Consider the following 21,425-nt stretch of genomic DNA (forward strand, 5'->3'; position numbering starts at 1 on the left):
TTCCAAACGTCTAAAGTTTGCAGTCAGCACGAACACGTCTCTGCCCTGGACGAGTTCTCCTCGCTTTCAACTATTCCAGCGGTGACGCTCACACGGTGACCCCTTACGCGTCTGACGTCACTGAACACACTTCACTGTCTGTACTTCAGTTTTTGGCTTTAAGTGAAATGTATGAATAAAGGAAATTAGCATGTTTACGAGGAGATAGACCAGGTCAGATAGACCAGGTGTGTGTGTGTGTGTGTGTGTGTGTGTGTGTGTGTGTGTGTGTGTGTGTGTGTGTGTGTGTGTGTGTGTGTGTGTGTGTGTGTGTGTGTGAAGCACTGAATTGCTCGGTTAGAGTGGAAAAGCGTGAACGAGCCCATTTACCATCTAATTACCAGTTTGGCGGACACGCTCGGTTGTCATGTTCGCATTTCTCTGAGGATTTGTAGCTGCAGGCACATTCGACAGAGAACTATTACCAGAACTATTTTTTAATATCGGCTGCTGATGATTTTAGATGATTGGCTCTAACAAATAAGGCGATGATCCTCCAGCCTCTGTTGGACTTTCGGTCTCTGTCTGTGGTGCTGAAAAGCAAGTTAGTCAAAGAAACTGCAGAAGAAGAGAAAGAGGGAGAAGTTTGTTTTGTAATATTTATACAGCTTAAACAAATTTAGACTTGATTCTGATAAGAAAATATCTTTTTCTTTACAAAGTAATAAAGCTCTGTAATATGGGGATGCAACCCTCAAATCTGCGTCTCTCTTCCTCTCCCTTTTCTTTTCTTTGAGGGGTCGGGGTGGGGGTTGTACCTGCCAGTCCTCCACCGTCCACATTTCTCCGTCGTTTTCTTCCCCGGAGAGCGGAGTCCCCAGCGCGCTGCAAACCTGCACCAACACGACCACCAGCATCACTACTACAAACTTCAGCGTCTCCATGGCTACCTAAGGATGCCAAAGTAATAACGACAATAACAAAATATAGAAGTGGCTGCAAATAGTCAAGAAGAGTCTCCCTGGTTCGGACGCATACAGGAGCCAACAGAATTCAACCCGTCCACGCGTGGTTATGTTTCTGCACCTTGTGCTCTGGTCTTGAGGCGAGGTCCGTGCTTGCTCTTATAAACGCCCTGTGCTCGCTCCTCCCCGCTTCCTCCAGCAGCCTCGTATTAAACCGAACACATCCTGCAGGCCAGATTTTTTCCCCACCCCTCTGTCTGACTCATGAGCTGTTGACTGTGAGTAAACTTCATCTAATCTAAAACCAACTGACCCAAACTGTGAAGGATGGGTGTGCTGATTGGTTAGCTTCTGTTTCATTTACCCCACACGTTTATGGTAAAATGTGGCAAAGCCATGTATGACACTCCAGTGTGCCTTTGAAATGTCAGCTCGATGAACCCAAAGGAAGAAAAATGGTGCGAGCGTAGGAAAAGACAGGATATGTCTTTATTTTACAGGCTGAGCACAAGACGCCAAACCAAATCACAACTCCAACTGACACGGTTATATTTCCCTGAACCAGATCATAATCGTGTTTTGTGTCCTCTTTATGGTTCGTGTCGCCTTGTCTCAGTGCAATTTGATTTTCGGGGCTTGATGTATTCATGATTTGTTTGTGTGACTCTGCGGGTGAGTGCCACAGTATTATGATGGATTTATCATCATGATCAGTGCAGCTTCTGACGAGAATCCATCCTTTGACTTGATCTGTGACAAACACACAATTGCGCATCAGCCCCACATGTGGGTTTGGACCCACCCGCTGGGTAAAACTCAACTGGTTCTGCTCTGAATGTCCTATGACTTCAATTTTCTTTCATTTTCAATACAGGATTCTTCAGCTCACCAGAACTCTTTGAAAGAACGTTGTTAACACCAACAAATTATTCTGCTATTAGTATCCATTTGATCAATCTGTGACTCAAAGTCTCCACCTCTATGTGTTTTAATGAGTAACACAAGTAGCTACACCCACGCAAACAATTTTGCACATATGTATTTATTTATTTATGTGGCATAACTGATTCATCTCTCAGCAACAGTTAAGGAGCGCTCACTTCCTTTTGGGAAAAATAGCTTTACACAAGCTCTTCATTCAAGACTCAGTGAGGAGAGTGAAAGATGGAGCAAAATTTGAGTTTTCCTTTGGGACAGGAGTTAAGCACACCGGGCAGATTTCATACTTGAGACACATGACCAGAAGTGTTTACATGTGAAGGATCTGAAAGACTTCTCCCAGGAACCTGTGAGTATCAGACATTTCATTTCCTGAATTTTGGTCAATTTTGATGCATCGATTTGTATCAACATTGGAAGGAAATGTCTTTATTTACCATAAAGAAAGCACAAAATTCAGTCAGCCATGTCAGTAGGTACACCTTACTAGTACCGGGTTGGACTCCCTGATTCAATAAGGGGCTGAAAAGAGATTTTGGTCCATACATGACAGCATCACCCAGTTTCTGACATTTGTTAGCTGCACATCCATAATGTGAATATCCTGCTTCGCCACATCACAAAGGTGCTCTATTGGATTGAGATCTGCTGAGAGTGGAGGTCATTTGAGTGCAGTGAACTCATTGCCATGTTCGTGAAACCAGCGTGAGATGATTTGAGCTTTGTGACATGCTCCTGACATATCCTGCTTGAAACAGCCATCAGAGGATGAGTACAGTATGGTCATACGGGGTGGACAAGGTCAGGAGCGATCCTGAGGTAGACTGTGGTGTTTAAATGATGCTTAGCTGGTACTAAAGGGCAAAACTTGCAGCAAGAAAACATTCCCCACACCAGTACACCACCTGCAGCAGAGCCACTGGCACAAGGCAGGATGGCGCCATGTTTTCATGCTGTTTACACCAAATTCTGATCCTAACACCAAAATGCTGCAGCAGAAATTGAGACTCATCCGAGCAGGTAATGGTTTTCCAATCTTCCATGGTCACGTTTTGGTAAGCCAGTGTGAATTGCTTCCTGTTTTTAGCTGACAGGTGTAGCCCTGATGTGGTCTTCTGCTGGTGTAGCTCTTACTTATCTTACTTACACACAAACAAAACAGTGAAGAAGGCGCAGCAGCGCCTCTTCTTTCTCAGGAGACTGAAAAGATTCGGCATGAGCCCCCGCATCCTCAGGACCTTCTATCACTGTGCCATTGAGAGCATCCTCACTGGATGCATCACCACCTGGTATGGCAACAGCACCGCCTACAACTGCAAAGCTCTCCAGCGAGTAGTGCGGTGCTCTGAACGGATAATTGGAGGTGAGCTTCCCTCCCTCCAAGACATCTACAGGAAGCGCTGCCTGAGGAAAGCGGGGAGGATCATCAAGGACTCCAGTCACCCCAGCCATAAACTGTTCAGACTACTTCCATCAGGAAGGAGGTTCTGCAGCATCCGGTCCCGTACCAGCAGACTGAGAGACAGCTTCTTCCATCAGGCCATCAGACTGCTGAACACGTCATAGACACCTCAGCTTCACTACTGGAACTTCAACATTATGCACTCCACACTGTATATAAATGCCACTTGTTTTGCACATATTCAACTCTGTATATTTTATATATTTTATTATTATTATTATTGTTATTATTATTATTATTTTTTTTTTTTTTACTATTTAATTTGTAAAAATGTGTACACACACACACACACACACACACACACACACGTAGGAAAATATTTAGTATACACATCCAGAAATGCATACACTATTATATATTGTACATATATTTATTAGTTTCAGGTCGGCCATTCTTGTATTTTGCTCGTTTGTGTTGTTGTGTTTGCACATCTCTGTTGCTTGTGGGGCTCGCACACAAGAATTTCACTCGCATGTGCTGTGCCAATGTGCCTGCACATGTGATGTGACAATAAAAGTGATTTGATTTGATTTGATTTAAAGCATTTTTTTTACCATTCTGATGCTCAATTTGGAAATTAGCAACATGCCTATGCAACTAAATTCACAAAGAAAACCTACTGCTTTAAATCTGCAGCTTATCCAACACCACATAGCCGATGCTATATATGGCCACCATTCAACGCTGCATTAGTCTATAAGTATTTATGAACAGTTCGTCTAATAGCAGGTGCTGCTCTATACAGCTCTACAGCCTCAGGAAGCTGTGTGTAGATTTGATGATTTCTGATGTAGCGATTGCTGTTCTTATGAGCAGCTTTCAGGTAAAAGCTGTGAAAAGGTGAAGATTGCAACGAATTAGCAATTAGCATAGTAGCCGAAGCCTTTCTGGCCATTTTGGAGGAGCGTTAGTGCAGTTTTATTCACTCTTTTATTCACACTTTGAGCTCCGATTCTGGTCTCAACCAACTAACAAACCCACATACTTTGTCTGTCTGATGCTCAATATGCTGTGTGCATTGATGTAACTTGACCTTCATCTTCCTCAAGATGTAGCTGCATGTTGCAGCATGTGTTCAAAGTGATGCAGAGCTCAGCAGCTGTGAGTTTTTTCTGTCTGTCTGTTGATTAGTGCACCATCTGTAACAGGCTTGAACTATATCTAGCTTGACTGTTAGTCTTAATGCAGTAGCTTGTTTTCTACCAGTGTCAACATTTTTCCCATTGTTGCAGCTGACATTAGTGCATGGACTCAACCTGTTCAATCTGTGCTTCAAAAGTAATTCTTTCAGATTTAACAACTTCCAACGAGGATTTGGGTTTGTGCTTCTTGGTGTTTGAGTTTGTCTTTTATTGTTCTTGAAGTTTGTTATGTTTTGGGATTCCTGTTTTTTTGCCTTATTCATTATGCTAGTTTTAGTTCCTGCTTTGATTTCACGTGTTTCATCATTTCTTCCACCCTCACCATCTCCCTCTCTGTCTTGTTTCAGTGATATTTCTTTTGCCTTCCCTGATCCCTTGTCTCCGTCACCATGTTGAGTTGAATATTGATTTATTGATTAGCATCTCAGTGAATACAGAACAAAGATCTACCACAAAGCAAGAAAGCACGAGACAAAGCTGATCAAAAGGTATTGGCTGAATCATGTGCTTATTACGCTTTAACAAAAGATCTTCTAGCATGCAGCTCATGTACACAGGGCTCGAAGCAAAGAGTAAAACAAAGCAAACAAACAAACAAAACAAAATAAAAAACCTTTCCACCTTAGATAAGTAAATAGATTAAATTAAATTTCATTAAAATAATCAAAGCAAAACAACCAAGAGTTTCAGTATTATTATTTTTGCTCTTTTCATTCTTGATTTATATATTTTTCTAATACTCTATTTTTAAACATGTTTTCAAACAAGGAAAATGAACTACACCTTTTTAAATCCCTGTCATAACTATTCCACAGGTTAACTCCTCTAACAGAAACACGTCTCTGCTTTATATTTGTCCTCATCTTGTTTTTTTTTAAAGAAATCTGTTCCCCTTAAGTCATATTGACTCTCTCTGACTGCAGCAAAGCAAGTTATTTTGTGCTTTATACATTATCTGTGCCATTTTATATTCAACTAAATCATAAAATTTCAGGGTATTCAGATTAATAAACAAAATGTTAGTTGGTTCTATATAGTTCGATTGGTTTATAATTCTTATAGCTCTTTTTTGTAACTCCAAAATGGGAAGAGTGTTCGTTTTATATGCATTAGCCCGTATCTATAGACAGTAAGTCATATATGGAAGCAACAGAGTACAATAAAGTGTGTATAATGTTTTTTTGTTCAGGACATGCTTGTTTTATAGAGAAAATCAATGGTTTTTGACATTTTTGTTTTCACGTGGTTTATATGAGACTTCCAGCTCAGCTCATCATCAATCATCACTCCAAGGAATTTATTTTAACTGTACACTCTTTCAATTTCAATTCCATTAACCCTGATTTTAGATACATTTTTCATTTGTCTGGTACCAAAATTAATACATTTTGTTTTGTTTGTATTTAATGATAACTTATTTTACATCAAACCAGTTTTTTAATATATTTAACTCCTTTTCCGCTGTAGTCAGAAGCTGTTCTAAGTTTTTACCTGAGCAGTACAGAGTGGTATCATCAGCAAACAATACACATTTTAACAGTTTGGAAACACTACATATGTCATTTATATATAATATAAATAATTTAGGGCCCAGCACAGAGCCCTGAGGAACACCACAAGCTACCTTCAACTGCTTAGATTTTACATTATTGAATTCGACATATTGGTATCTGTCATCCAGGTAACTTTTCATCCACTTGTCTGCTATCCCTCTAAGACCATATCTCTCTCGTTTATTCATTAATATAGAATGATCATTTGTATCAAACACCTGTTTTAAGTCTATAAAAACACCAACAGTATATTCCTTATTATCTATTGCAGTAGATATCCCTTCTACAAGTTCCATCACTGCCACTGAAGTGGGCCTTTTTACCATATTGGTTATCACCTAGGAGATTATGCTTCTCAATATATTTATCAAGTCTATTAACAAATAACTTTTCTAAAATTTTTGAGAACTGTGGGAGTAGAGATATTGGTCTGTAATTGTTTACTGTCTGTCTTTCGTATTAGTCTTTTGATTGCTTCCCATTTTAGTTTTTGCCCGTCTTTGTCATTGTCAGCATCGCTCTAATGGTCTTTACAGATGTTAACTGTTTTCACCTGACCTCACCAGCCTTCCACAGTCCCATAATCCTCACATGTAGCCCTGTTATTCTGTAGGATTTATCTTCCTCAAACCTTATACGGCACTGAACAGCACAGCACACCAGTATAAATGCAAACTACAACAGGGATTCAGAGCAGTGCTATAAACTCCACTCGACTCCTTTGGGCTCCACCTCTGTGTGATATTACACTGCTTTGGGGTTGGGGGGGGTGGGGGTTGGGAAATAACCTGCTTAAGTGTGAAAGCAGCAACTATTCAGCTCAGTGATAAATTCACTTGTTTTAATTTATAAACCACTTAACTTTAATAGCTTGTGTGTTTCAGCAGGGTTACTGTTATTGCTCATGTTCAAAGTTGTTGTGCATGTTCACTGTTTTAATTTTTGTCTCTGCTTCTCATAGTTCTGTTGCACAATCATGTTGTCTTAATGTTTCAGTCTAAGCCCATGGCTCTCTATAATAACAAATGAAAATACCAAAGCTCCAAACATTTTAATGTTTTTAATACCTGTTTCTTCTCACGTCTCCTTTCCAGCCAGTCATGCGTGTTCAATTAAATTTATTTATTTATTTTTACATAGCACCAAATCAAGCATAAATAATCTGAGAGCATCCAGAAATCAGAAAGGACCCTCTGATGGAACTGATGAAAGATTGTCTTTGCAGTTTTAAGACAAAGACAAAGGAAGCATAAGGAAATGCAGTTCAGAGACGCCTGCAGCAAAAGAGAGAGTGAAAGAGAGGTTTGTATAATTCATGCCCTAAACTCCTGACTTTAAGTAGTTTGATTACATGTAAATCTTATAATGTAATTTTGTTACATAAGTATTTAAAATCTTAAATTGAATGGAATCTGTTTAAATGAAATGTCCTCAGTTGGGAAACATTCAGTTTAATTTTCATTCATTGCTTGAATACACAAACTTGTGATTTTATACATTTCAGCTGCATTTTACTCAGAATTGTTGCTTCATGTTTCTGAGGCCAAAGAATCATTTCCTTTGAGCGTGTACGCCATGATGGGAGGTCCATAAGGAGCTTATGGAGTGTGCACGATACATCTTTGGATGCGCTGGGACACATTTTCAGTGATGTAACATGGGGTCATCTGGTGTTTCGGGTCTTTCAACATCAGACACTATCATCCAGGCACCCAGCTAAGGTTGAGCAGACCCCAGCCTGCGTCCCAGCGACAGCCACCCACGGATCAGCCCTCTTCATCCACAGCCACCTTGTGGCCTTCTCTGCGGTTTCACCCTCTTCCTAGCCACTCCTGTTAGGCCCAGTTGGTTTAGGACTTTGCGGATTGAGCATAGAGCCCACCTCTATTGGCTCATAGTACATCTTCAAGCCGCCTTCCCGGCACTTCTTTACTTCTTTCATTTCCCTCTTCCATATGCTCTTCCCAGGACGTGGCGAGATCGAGGACAATAAGCTGTTTTGTTGCCTTTGAGACATAAACATGTCTGGTTGAAGTGATGTTTCAGTGATGTGCTGAGAGAACATCAACTGCATCCTTAGGTCATCTTGCAGCTGCCAGTCCGAGGCTGTATAGAGGAGACCTGACCTTATTCTTTGCTACTGACAGGGCTCTTCTCCAGCTTTGACAAGGGTGAGTCTTGTCTTTGGGCCAAGATGGAGTTTGCCATGGCGTTGCCTACTACTTTCTGGAACCGCCTTCAGCATCTGGTCATGGCAGCTATTCAGTAGGTGTTGTAAGGATCCCCTTCCAAATCATAGCTGACATGCTGGGCTTGGTAATAGTGATGTGTCGGTCGCAAACGAAATGGCTCTTAGAGCCGGCTCTTTGAAGTGAACGACGCACTACGTGCTTTGTAGGGGCCACCGTAAATATACTTTTATTTATTCACTCCACATAAAACGTAATAAATAAATGTTAAAATACAAAAAACAACAATTCACATTTCAACTTTTAACTATTTAAATTTTCAGCTTTTTCCTTTTAAACAAATTTAAGTGAAACAACACAAAACACTGCAAATCACAACACAATCAAATATAAATTAAAATATGAAAACAAAAGAGAAGATGCACCTTCTCTGTCATGTAGGCCTGGGATGATTTTTTGGGAGAGTGTTTTCCTGCTTGGAATTGCATACATAGGATTCCCTGCATGAATAAACTTGCAGAAAGAAAGAAAGAAAGTAATTCTCCTCTCCAGGGACTCCACAGTGGGATGGAGTGCAGGCCTTGAATCTACCTGACTTGTCAACCTTAGTGAGCGTTTGGTGGACTTCTGGATGGCAGTCAAGCCTTTCAGAGATGTCAGAGGTCCAACAGGAGCTTAATGGAGTCTAATGTTACTGCGATTGTGTTCGTTTGTGCATTTGTGTTAAAATTAATACATTTACTCAACCTGAACCATTGTTTTTAAATCATTCACAGGTGAGAAGAAAGCTTACATTAGTCTTCTGCCACACGTGAACTTAAATCTATGTAATGTTGTATTAACTGAATAAAATGGGGATGGTTAGACACGAAGTAGCGACTAGAGCCGCATTACTTTCTGTTTTATAGAGAACTGCAGGTCTGACAGGGTTTTTTTAAACACCCTGAGGGTAAAAAGAAAATAATCCTAAAGGAGAAAAACTACAGAAAGAAGCGAAACAGCTTTCTTCCTGGAGATGTGTGTCCACTTAATTTGAACCCTCCCTCACATTTCTCATATGATAACCTGCAGGGGATTGAACGTGGGGATACAAGGGAACCATTAAGTAGCACCTTCCAGAATCAAAGAAAATTGCCATGGTCCCTCAGTCCTCCTGTGCTGGCTCACCATTTTCTATCCTTCTGTTGTTTTGTGTGAGTGAGCTGACCTCAGCGTTGTGTTTCAGGAGCGGGACGTGTCCTGGGTTAACACCCTTCGGTTCCTCTCACCTGCAGGTAATGAGCTCACCCATTTGCAATCAGCTGCTACTTAAGATCGTCTTCAGGCTTTGCTGGATCATTGAACTGACCGCAGTTAGTGAAGCAGGCTTTCTCGCTCAGTGTTTGCTGCTTGCTTTGTGTGTCTCTGTGCAGAAGGCCTTTGAGATCTTAGAGAGACAGAAAGAGGTCTCGATTCTGTGGAGCTAAGGAGTGGATTTTCTTGTTCTTTCTGGGCCTTGGACTTCACTGACTGGGCACCTTTACCTTCACCATGTGAGCTGTGTTTGGGAAATAAACTGAAACTTTTCTCCAGACTGCTGCATTTGAGTCCAATGCATTTTGGGAGGCTTAATCAAATGTGGACCGAAACGCAGACACAGAGATGCAGGTGGATGTTTAACAAAGAGTGAGCCTTTATTTTGGGCGGCAAAAAAACACCAAAAACAAAAGGCGACGGGAGACTGCGAAAAACTAACAAAAACCTAAACTGGGGAAAACTACGAACAAGTATAAAGAAAGTAAGAACATAAAACGTGAAAATCAGAGACGAGGGACAGAAAATGCAGAAGATCCAGCAACAAAAAGAGGAAGACAAAGGACTTAAATACACGAGGGAGTAACGAGGGAATGGGAAACAGGAGGGAAACACAGCAAGACTAATCTGACATAATGAGACGGGGAAGCAAAACTCAACACACTGAAAACAGGATACGAGACTATCAAAGTAAAACAGGAAACATAAATCAGGAGACGCAGACTTGAAAAGGCGACATGGCTGACAGTGGAGGCGAACATTGAGCACAGAGACAAGAGTAACAAACTGCAACATGGAGACAGGAGATGAACGAACATAGACAAGAAAGCACAACTGACTGGACGTGACACGTGGAACACACGGGAGGTGCAAAACCCAAGATCTAAAAATCAATAAAGCCTAACCAGAAACGAACAGGAACCAAGAATACTGATCATCAAAAACATAAACACTGAGTCACCAGACTCAGGAACGGGACATTGTTACTGTGACGGCCTGATCACTGCTGATCCTGGACTGGACAAGTGGTGAAGAAGATGGATGGATTCACTCTTTACGTCACATTTCTATTCAGCCTTGTGTGCTTTGATTGATCCACGTCATCCATTAACAGTTACTGCATAGAAATTATTTCCCTGTTATTTCACTCATTCCTCCCAGAGGACGGACTCAGTTATGTTTCACTGCCGTATTTGACATTTTTGCTGACACTCCGTCTGTTGCCTCAGTCCAGGCAGGGATCAGCCTCACTAACTCTTAACCTTCATGATCACAAGGGAGGGTTTTTTGAGCTTCATTAAAAGACTCCCATCCTTCTGCTGTGCTGGGAGTGCTGGGAAAGTAGTCTGGGGTTCCAAAGAAGTACACACAAGAAGAAGAAGAAGTAATTCTCAAACAGGTGATTGAAACACAGGCACCACATCCAGACAGATCTGTACGCACATGTCAGACGAGTGTCTAAAAACTCTTTTCTTTTTTCCCTTTCTTTGAAACCATATCTTCTGGTTATTAGTTCATCATGTACGATAAATAGATAAACAGATATTTAAAGCGTTCAGTGAGCCTCTGATTCTTCTGTCTTAAATGTTCTTTGTAATGTTGTAATGTGTGTTTCAGCTTATGGAAACACATCATCTAAAAAGACATCTGTTCTAAGAATACTCATCAAACACCGTCAAAGCAAATTGTAAAAAGAAATGCATCCTGTTCCCAGAAACATCATAAAGCCAGTGTGTGCAGATGCTCATTTGGGAGAAATTGCACCTTCTCCCCAACGGGAGCAAAAACCACGATGGCCCCCATCACTGTGTTTTCTTCATCCACGCTCCAGTCCAGGCCGGAGCTGACCCTTAATCAGTCGCCTTCAAACTGTGTTACACTTGGACCAGTTGATCAGTCATTTATGGAGGGGTGTCTTTGCTCTGATGACAGTGGCACAAGCTTCTGCATCTCTCATTGTTTTGTGTTCTTTAAAAAAAGTACAATCGTGCAATCAGTCTCTTTTCAATCAGTTTCCATTATAAATGGAAGTGAGCATCATACCTGATCCAGAAGAAAAAGACGACCTTTATGAACTGACAGCTAACCTGGCAGCTTTGTGCGTCTGTGCATTTTACAGCTGCTGTTAACATGCTAGCGTGATCACAGGGACAGTGCTAAGATGCTGATGCTGTTTAGCGTGCTTTAAATTCTTTCTCCTCACATACGGAGCAGGCACTATCACATCATACAGACCTTAGAGTAGAATCATATCACAGAAGGGCACAAAATGGACATTTTGATATTTGGCTACATAAAGTAAATCTCTGACCAGGCCCTGAACGCCATTACTTTGGCTAAAATATTGTGAGAAATCAAAGTCACTTTTAATCAAGCTGTTGCCTCACATTAAACAACTGTAAAGACTGTCTTATCTCATCTGCACATATTGTCCCAATTCGGAACGTCGTATCTGACACAGATGCTGAAAAACGTGTTCATCCATTTGTCACGTCTCTGTTGTCAGGCTGCTCTAAAAGCCTTCAGCTGATCAGCAGACCAGGGCTCCTCGGGATCGCTGGTCTTTTCTCAGGGTTCTCTTTTTTCAGTTTAATATCGTTCTTCATTGCTTGATCCTCTCTCTTTCGTCCTGGCTGTATTTGGTAAATTACTGTCTGTGTTTGTGAAGTTCATTGGTCCCCTCAGCATTTTCTGGTGTCTCATCCTTATTTTGTGTTTTTGGCATTGGTTGTTAATCATTTCCTGTTTTGGCAGTGCATTTATCTTGTGTCTTCACTTTAACTTCAGGCTCAAATACTTCACTTTCTTACATCTGCATAGGTCGATACCGTAACATTGTATCCTAATGAAATACTTACTCTAGGCTCTACTTGTGTAGGCAGAGCTGTCAGGTATCAGAAACCAGTCCAGCTCCCAGTTTGGACAGACATCCTATGTCATGGTTCTGGGTCTTTGACCCAGTGTTTTGTGTCTGTGGACTTTTGAATCGTGTTTAGTCATTATTGTTGTGTTCTTAGAGTGACTTATCTTTCCTAGTTTACTTTTCTTGTGCTTATAACTTTCCTAATTATTATGTTTGTCTGTTGTGATTCAGGTTAAGTTCCCTTATCGTTTCCCTTTCTCAGTGTTTTGTCCTCAGTGTCTTCCTGTGGAAGACGATGTCTCCATGTTCACTTATCCCCGTGTCTCCTCTGTCTGTCTCTTTGTCTCCCTCACCTTTTCCCATGTTCTTCTGTGTTCCCGCCTTAGAGTCAAGCTTGTGTGTCTGGGTCTCAGTGTTCGTGCTGCTTCCTGTCTTATTTTGATAGTCTTATGAGCATTGTGTTTGGTTTTGCTTCCCCTGTCTTGTTATGTCTAATTCGTTCCTGCTGTGTTTCCACTTCCCTGATCGCCCCTCATTGTATACAGTGGCTGTTTCCCTCAGTCCTTTGTCAGAACACCTGTACACTTATCCCTGTGTCCCAGGTTTCCGAGGTTTTTCCCAGTTTAGTTTTCCTGATTAGTTTACTTTCAACAATCAGCTTGAAAAAAAGAAACGTCTCGTTTAACTTCTGCCTGCAGTGTCTGCATTTAGGTCCTCACTCTCCCTCCATTCAATCGGCTACCGAAGATCATGACAGCCTACTCTTAGAACTGAACTTTCTTTTTTTGATCAAGTATATATGTAAATATGTTGGTGGGATAAGGATTAATTTTCATCAGTGACACAATATGAAGGACTAAAGAGGCCCGCTGCTCTACTATTATATTTATTATATGATTTTGGACGACTCACCGGCACATTGTGAGGAGTGAGAGAGGAGAAGGATGTTTAGCAGCTGCTAACAGTCAGGACCTCAGAAGAGTCCAATGAAAAAGCTCTCAGCTGTGACAAACTGTTTTCAACAATACAGAACAGTTTTTCTTATGCTCCTCTCACAATAATCGACTTGTAGGCAAAGAAAATTCTTTCAAAATAAAAAAATACTTCCCCCCCCTTTCTCTCCCAGTCGTTCCTTTAGTGTCTCACGGCTTTTTCTTTGTACAGTCTGTGGACAGAGATGAAGCTCAACCTGAATCCTGTAAACAACCACGGGAGCAGTTCCTGCCACGCAAAATGGGAGACGCAGTCTGTCACCACTTTCTCCAGGGGTAAGCAGAGACAGCACACTACTTTTTCTGTATTTAGGGTTAACTGCTAATTACTTTTTCTTCCTTGTATGTTAACAACACTGACGTTTGGAAGGTGCACAAGACCCAGGAAAGTAATTCAAAGTAACAACTGAAACATGCCACAAAATCCCCCGTTTTTATGCCTTTGCCAGATAGTTGTAAAGCAGTTTACATAAAACTGCTGCACAATTTCCACCTGAAGTTTTCTACCATTTATCTGGAAATGTAATCTAACACTCCTTGAGTTGCCAAGCGTCAGGTTCATGGGTCTGTTGACGCCACGTTTTAAGTTTTAGTTTATTTGGATGTTGTTTATGTTTGAGTTCATTAGATTAGCGAAGTTCGTTTGGTTATTAGACTCCTTGTGTTTTCTTCCCCTGTGTTTAAGTTTCCCTCACCCTTTGTGTTTCATCCTGCGTGTCTTAATGTCAAGTTCATATTGTCATGTCTGCATTTTTTGTTTCCTCTTTTATTTTGAAGGTCTGTGTCCTATGTCAGTGCAGTCAGCTTTGCTTCCTTTGTCTCGTTATGTCAGACTAGTGTCAGCTGTTTCCTCATGTGTTTCCACTTCCCCTAACCCCCCTTGTGTGTATTTAGTCTGTGTGTTTCTGTTCGTTCTTTGTCAGGTCGCCTGTTGTTCACGCCACGTTCTCCATGCCGTGTTTCCAAGTTTCATGTCCAGGTTTTTCTTGTTGTTTATTTAGTTCTCCCAGTTTAGGCTGATGTTAGTTTTACTTCAGTTTGCCTTGCCCTTTGTTTGTACCTTTTTTAAAAAGCCTTATTAAACGGCTCACTTTTTGTTAATATTCAAGTTTTGATCCTTCGTTTGACGTGGAGCATTTTGGGTCCTCCACGTCAAATTCCTACAGTCTGCCTCTGCCAGACTGTGACAGTCCAACAAACCTTAAATTATTTATTCAGCTGTTTTGTTCTGCAATCCTGTGAAAAACTACTTGCACAGGAATTTAAGGGTAGCAGCTGCTCATCAAATTCACATGACTAATTAATCATCCGCAGGCGTGAGCACTTCTAGAAAAACAGATGTTTTTGAAACATTCAGGTGTTAACACACAGTCTTCCCAAGAGTGGACATCCCAACAAATTCACCCCAAGGTCAGACTGTGCAGTGTTCAAAAACTTGAACAAGTGTTGCCTGTGTGGAAGGGATGCTGTCTCTAACAAACACAGCACAGCTGTGGCTTGTATAAAACTGATAAACTGTCGAGCATGGTGGCAGAGAGGTGATGATTAGGGTTCGTTTTGCAGCTACAGGACCTCAGTGCTTTGGCATTGAGTCGACCGTGAACTCCTCTGTATACCAAAATATTCCAGAGTAAAATTCCTCCAAAATGGTGTGAGATACTGAGAAAAGGAAAGGATTAATTCAAATTATTGCTGCTATTATTGGGTGTACTAGTCATATGAAATGTTTTCCAGTGTGGCTGGAAGCTCGAAATGTCAAAAGCAACGTAAGAAATGATAGAAATGAATGATTAATGATGATGTTTACTTTTGTTTTCCTCAATTTTCATTTTGGTGCTTGTTTTAAAAAAGCCCTTTGCTATATTCAGCACATCTAGAATATACATAAAGTATAGAGTATAGATAAAAGATGGAAAAAGCACAGTGTTGTCACCCAGTCGTTTGTAAACTCCCATTAGGCCATCATCATCATCATCATCATCATCATCTATTTTTACTTGTTTTTGTTTTTCAGTAAGTGTCCATATTTAAACAAGAGGACAGAGAGCTAACATCAGCTAGCAAGCATATCACACAGATACCAGTACCTGCTAATTATTGTAACATATCAATAAAATGCTGACATTTCATTCTGGCTGGCTGGTGCAGGTAAGGGATACCTAGCAGACAGCTAGAGCTTAAATGAATACCACCTGTCCCACAAAGTGGCCATTTCCTTATTAAATCCATAACCACATCCTTCAATTCAATATAATTTTATTTATACAGCGCCAAATTACAACAACAGTCGCCTCAGGTGCTTTATATTGTAGGATAGACCCTACAATAATACATGCAGAGAAAAACCCAACAACCACATGACCTCTATGAGCAAGCTCTTTAGCGACAGTGGGAAGGAAAAACTCCCTGTGTGTCACACTCAGTTTAAATGGCTAACTTTAAACCAGGTTCAGGCTGTGCAAAAATGCCAGAGGAAGAAGGCTTTGGTGATTGATGTCGCTGTCAGGGAATTACGTCTTAGATCTCTATCGAGAAGAAACTAAAGCATTTTTTTGTACCTGGGTATAAACATGGTATAAGAACTGAATCTCTTTGGAAGCCAGCCTCTAGTGGTCATTCCTGGAACTGCAGTGTTGGTCATTTCCAACCAGGCTTCATTTTTCAGCCGAGGACATTGTTGCTTGATTGAAACATGGTGACATTGTTACTTAAAGATGGGTACATTGACAGCTAACGACGGCTGTGATTCCAGCTAGTTTTATTTAAAAATGAAATCTAAGGGACAGTTTTAAAAATGCACAATTTGGTTACCAATACTAAGTAAATGAAATTTAAATTCAGAATCAGAATCAGAATCAGAAAGGGTTTATTGCCAGATGTTGAGGAGGTTTACAACATTAGGAAATTGCTGCGGTGCTTCAGTGCAACATACTGTCATAAAAATATAAAAATAAGAATAAGAATTAAAAGTGCTAAGTGGATAGATATATACATGATATATACATGAGTGCAGGTGGTGATCAGTGCCAAACATGGAATGATGCAGTGAACACAGCGTAGGGTCATGTGTTAGTGGTGGGAACAGTCATATGGTTATTGTTCATGTGTCCGACAGCAGAGGGGAAGAAATTATACACATTGTCAAAGCAAAAGGCTGGCAACATAAGTTAATAACTGATGAAATACATTGTTCAAATATTTCATTTAACTAACATTAATATGTAAATGAACTGAATGGTTTGATGCTGGTATCAGCTCTGCTGTCTTCAACAGTTAAATGGTCTTAAGACCAGGCAGACAGACTAACATTACAACAGGCTTTAAAACTAAGATATTTCTGACATTCAGGCCCAGTTATGCTCACTAACTTCACTTATACCTTTAGTAACAATCAGTCTGGGTTTACATTACAAGTTGTCCACCACTATATTTATGCACATGAGAGTTATTGGGACTATGACACACTTCATTTAGGCTGCGTCGTGACTTCAGCTGCGCGGCTTCTATTACTGTGTGACTTTATAGATGTTCCCACTTATTTCAAACAACACAAAGTGACGCGGGTATAGCAGAAAGAAAAACAAATTTGTGTGTGGCCAACTTGTAAATAAGCCACCGCTGGTCAAAATTGGAAGGAATGCTGAGGTCCAGAATTGGAGGTGAAAAGAGGCAGCCTCCTGTCATGCTGCCAGCTGCAGATCCAATCAGCTTTTATTTGTTGGATCAGACTGCTCTCATCTCTCATGTCTCTCATGTGCTCTCTTTCTCTTTGTCAGGCTAAAAAGCAAAAAAATTGCAAATGCAAACCCAAGTGAGCAAGCTGCAGAGACCGGAGCACAGCCACAAGCACGGTAACAGGCGCAGTATTGGCACAGTGTAGATCGCATCAAAGCACGACACTGGATAGCGTCGTATTACATACAGAACATATCAGGGAAGCAGGTTTTTGCCTGAAAGCTCTTCCTTCTGCCCGTCTTTTGTTTTTTACATATGGCAGGACTTAAAGCTGCACGTTTTATTAACAAGCATGAAAATCTAAGTTTAGCAGAGAAGAGCAAACAAGTCCCACCTGCTACAAGATTGTCAGATATGGGAAACCTGCTGATCATGGAACGGACTCATTCATTTACGCAGCTTATTGCTCCCTGCTGAATTAAATTAATGTTTAAGAAAAAGTGCTTTGAGCAAATACTGATGTCAGCATGACAACTACTTCAATTAAAATCTGCGGGTGCATAAAAGCACCATGACATCAACCATTGTCTGATGTCAGAGGAGGAAACCACACAAGCCCAAGCCATTCTTTGCACCAGGCTGTAAACATGCTTTATAATGTTGTTAAGCAGGACATTTTACCACAGGAGTCAGACTCAAGCAGCCACTGGAGGAACTTCGCACACCCACTTTGAGCCCCAGATTTGATGATCATGTTGATTCATATTTTTATATTTGTACATGTGTGCTCCTGATCAGCTGGCGTTTTAAATGTGAATTCATTTTATACCTGCTATGATGCTCACAGGTTATAGAACAACGAGAGAAAGGACAGGACCAGGATCATATCCACTGTAATCCATTTCATTCGTTCAAGCATGTCTGCAGGGTTCAGTCTAAATCATTCTAAATGGATTTGATGCCCCTTGTCTCCTTGCTCCTGTCTGCAGGTTTATTACATTTTAGGGAGCTGTGCTGTCAAAAAGGAGCAACTGCTCCTTTAGATCCCGCAGCCTTTTATTATTTATTATTTAATATTTATAGGCAAACTATAAATCTCTGTGAGTACAAGAGGGTATACATTGTATACCTGCTCGCAGGCTCCACTGCAGCCAAAATAGCTGTGACTCACCTGGACCTCTGTGGAGGTGCTTAGGGGTTGTTTAATGTTATTTACTGTAATCGAATTATTACACTCAACGATTGCAGAGAACTTAAAAAAAAAACAATCAATGTGATCTTTTTTGTTGAAAAGAAACTGGGAAATGTTTTTTCCATTGGTGCATACACATAGTAAAATTGGGCAAAGTTACACATAATGTGATCATTTCATCCTTACATGGACAAAAGTGCTGGGCCACCTTACACCTACAGGAGCTGCTTGGGTGTGGAAACTCATGCCACTAAGCTCTCTGTGCAAAGTTGTGGTGCTAAAGTTAATTCCAGAGGAGGTTTGGAGCTATTGAGCATTATTTGGCTCAGCACTTGGCAAACCCTGTTGATTTGTAATACGTTTGTCCTTATTGTGAACATCCAAATGTTGTTGAACAGAGGGGATATCCTGAATATGGCCACCTCAGGCACACCATGGCCTGGTTTAAAGCAAATAAACATTATTTCAACTGTGAATCAAGCAAAGCTACCCTAATAGATTAATATATGTTATGTCCACCAGCCATTAAGTTGTACATTTTTACATATATTTTTAATGTATCTAAATGTTTCAATAATTTTAGTAGAGTCAAAAATATGGCCGTTTACTTGAAGACATTTACTGCAAAGCTTGAAAGTTATAAAGCTAAACAGCTTCCAGTGTTTTTTCCACCCTGAAGTGCTGAATTCTTATCACATTAACTTGCTCTAAATCTTACGGGTCTCCACTGAAATGCTTCTCCCTGAGCTGCACCTCTACAGGTAATGAATACTGGTAGTAAACATGAAAGGATGTTTCCCCACACTTTATAATTAGATTGCTAAATCATTTGCTGCAGAGATGCTGGCCCTGCTTTGGGGGAGGGAGAGTTGCAGCACGCCTGTGTGCGGTGTTTGAGTGTAGGATAGTATTTTAACATCTGCTTGTTTGTGTGTTTTTAGCATGTGCTTGTGTACTGTAATGAAATGTATGTACTCAGGGTTTTAATTATGCGAACAATGAGAAATATACACATTATTTACTGGGAGAGAAGTGATAACAAACATTTTGGCGCTGACTGTCAGCTGAATGTCTTTTATTGACATCTAGGCCTGCGGATGATATATAAGGAAATGCTCTACACTGGTGTCCAAAACAAACAACCGTGTTTCCTCGAGTGAAGGTCAACACATGCAGATAAGGTTCTTGAATTCATGCCCTGCCACTGCCGGGTTAACCTCTGCTAACTAATAGCTTAATAAGACTCCTCTCTGGTGGTTTGGTAAACATCTGCTCCGCATAATGTCATTAAAATTGCTAATAAAGAATTTGAAAATGAGCTTGACATTGCTTTTATTTCGTTAACTGGGTCACAATCACAAAGATGCTGGAGAAGGACGGAAGTGATATTTAATTTGGGTAAATTCAAAATGACACAGCTGTGTCAACAAAAAGAGAGGAAGGCGGTGAATGAATGACGATATTTCTCATGTCTCTTATGTTAAACACGACGGCCTCTGAAGGACGTTCTGACCTTCAGAATCATCAGATCAGCACAAGCATCAACAAACGGGAGCCAAACATTGAAGCTCTTCTAACAGCTGCTCCAGTTCAGGAAACAAGACCAGTGCTGACACTGGTCTCAGTGCTGTCTTTGTTTAAAGCCTCTTAGTGTGGGGAGGGCACATGTTTTCAAGAGGAGGGACTTGCACAAGCTGGTATACACAACAAAATTTAGAATAACGCATGACTTATTATCTGCTAATTACATCAGCACTGTACAGTATTTTGTTTACCGTAGATAGGACAAACATTTTTATGTACCAGTGCAGTGAGCCAGTATTGTGCAAAGAAAATTACAACAAATCTATCAGGACATAATTGTAACTTGACTGTTATTACTATTTGCATTCAGCGCTAAAAAAGTCAAAATAAGGACAATAAAAATATATCGATGCAGCTATTAGAAATAATATATATGGAGGATTAGGTTATTAGTAATTACATTAATATTAAGTGGATTAATAGAATTATCTATACTCTTAAGAAAAGTATTGTTATAATAAAATGTGATAATGTTGCAATGCAGTGTTAAAGCATCATGTCTCTGGGTTTCACGTGAGTTGAGCACCTAAGAGAGTTGCCCTAATTAACAGGCATCGATATGTTTGCACATTAACGTGACTGAGTCGTGACTATTTCAGTGTTTAAATCTCTGTTCAGTCACAAATCTTCATAAAACAAACAAACACAAAGGTGCAGTGATTCACAGTGGACCAGCTGCTCCATTACAAACCTTGATCCACAACATCATCTAGTGGTGGAGCACAGCTCTTACATCCACAGTTAAATATGTGACTGTGAAGAACTTCACATTCAGATTATATATCAGACAGGATATGAGTATGATGCTAGTGCTAATTATTATGAGGCACAACCTGAAACATGTTTAACATCTTGTTGTGAGTGTGGCCTTCTCAGGATGCTCACACTGGTCTATAATATGTTTATCACTTGAATTTGTGAATTAATTCAATGATTTCCTGTTAAAGGGCTGAATTAATTCATTATTGGTGAATTAGAAAATAGTTTTCCATAATTAACTAAAGCTATGAACAAAACGTGAAGAAACAGCAGATGTAACTTTATATCTGAATATCTCTTGAAGAGGCTGAACGAGGGCCAGGTTGTTCTTTCTTGTAATGCTGATTTGTACCACGAGATGGTGAAGCAAGATAATACAGCCTCTGTGCCAGCCCAGACACTTTTATTATTCCTGTACCTCATGTGGTGAAGCCAGCTCATAACAAGCAAGAGGACCCTGAACCTGCAAAGCTTCTAGAGCCAGCTGAAACTTTGACCGTATCAGGCCTTTTCCACTAAAACCTACTCGGCTTGACCTGACTCGACTCAGTTTTTAGGGTTTTCTCTGGTACTTTTTTAGCACCTGCTTAAAAAGCTGCACAAAAACCTGACAAGAAGCTATAGATATATATTATATACACATATAAGCAGCAGGTATACCATCACATCCTCCATTGTTGTGTTGTGTTTGTGTCACATACAAATGCTGTGTTGCTAACATGATGCACATTTAGGTGCTACACAGTTGGAAAAGGCACAAGTCTGAGGAGACTGGGAGTGCAACAGTTCCCCTGTCATCACCAACAGCAGTAGTTAAGCTCCATTTCCATCACTGGTC

Source organism: Simochromis diagramma, unplaced genomic scaffold, assembly GCF_900408965.1.
Source record: "Simochromis diagramma unplaced genomic scaffold, fSimDia1.1 OVJJ01000516.1, whole genome shotgun sequence".
Lineage (NCBI taxonomy): Eukaryota > Metazoa > Chordata > Actinopteri > Cichliformes > Cichlidae > Simochromis > Simochromis diagramma.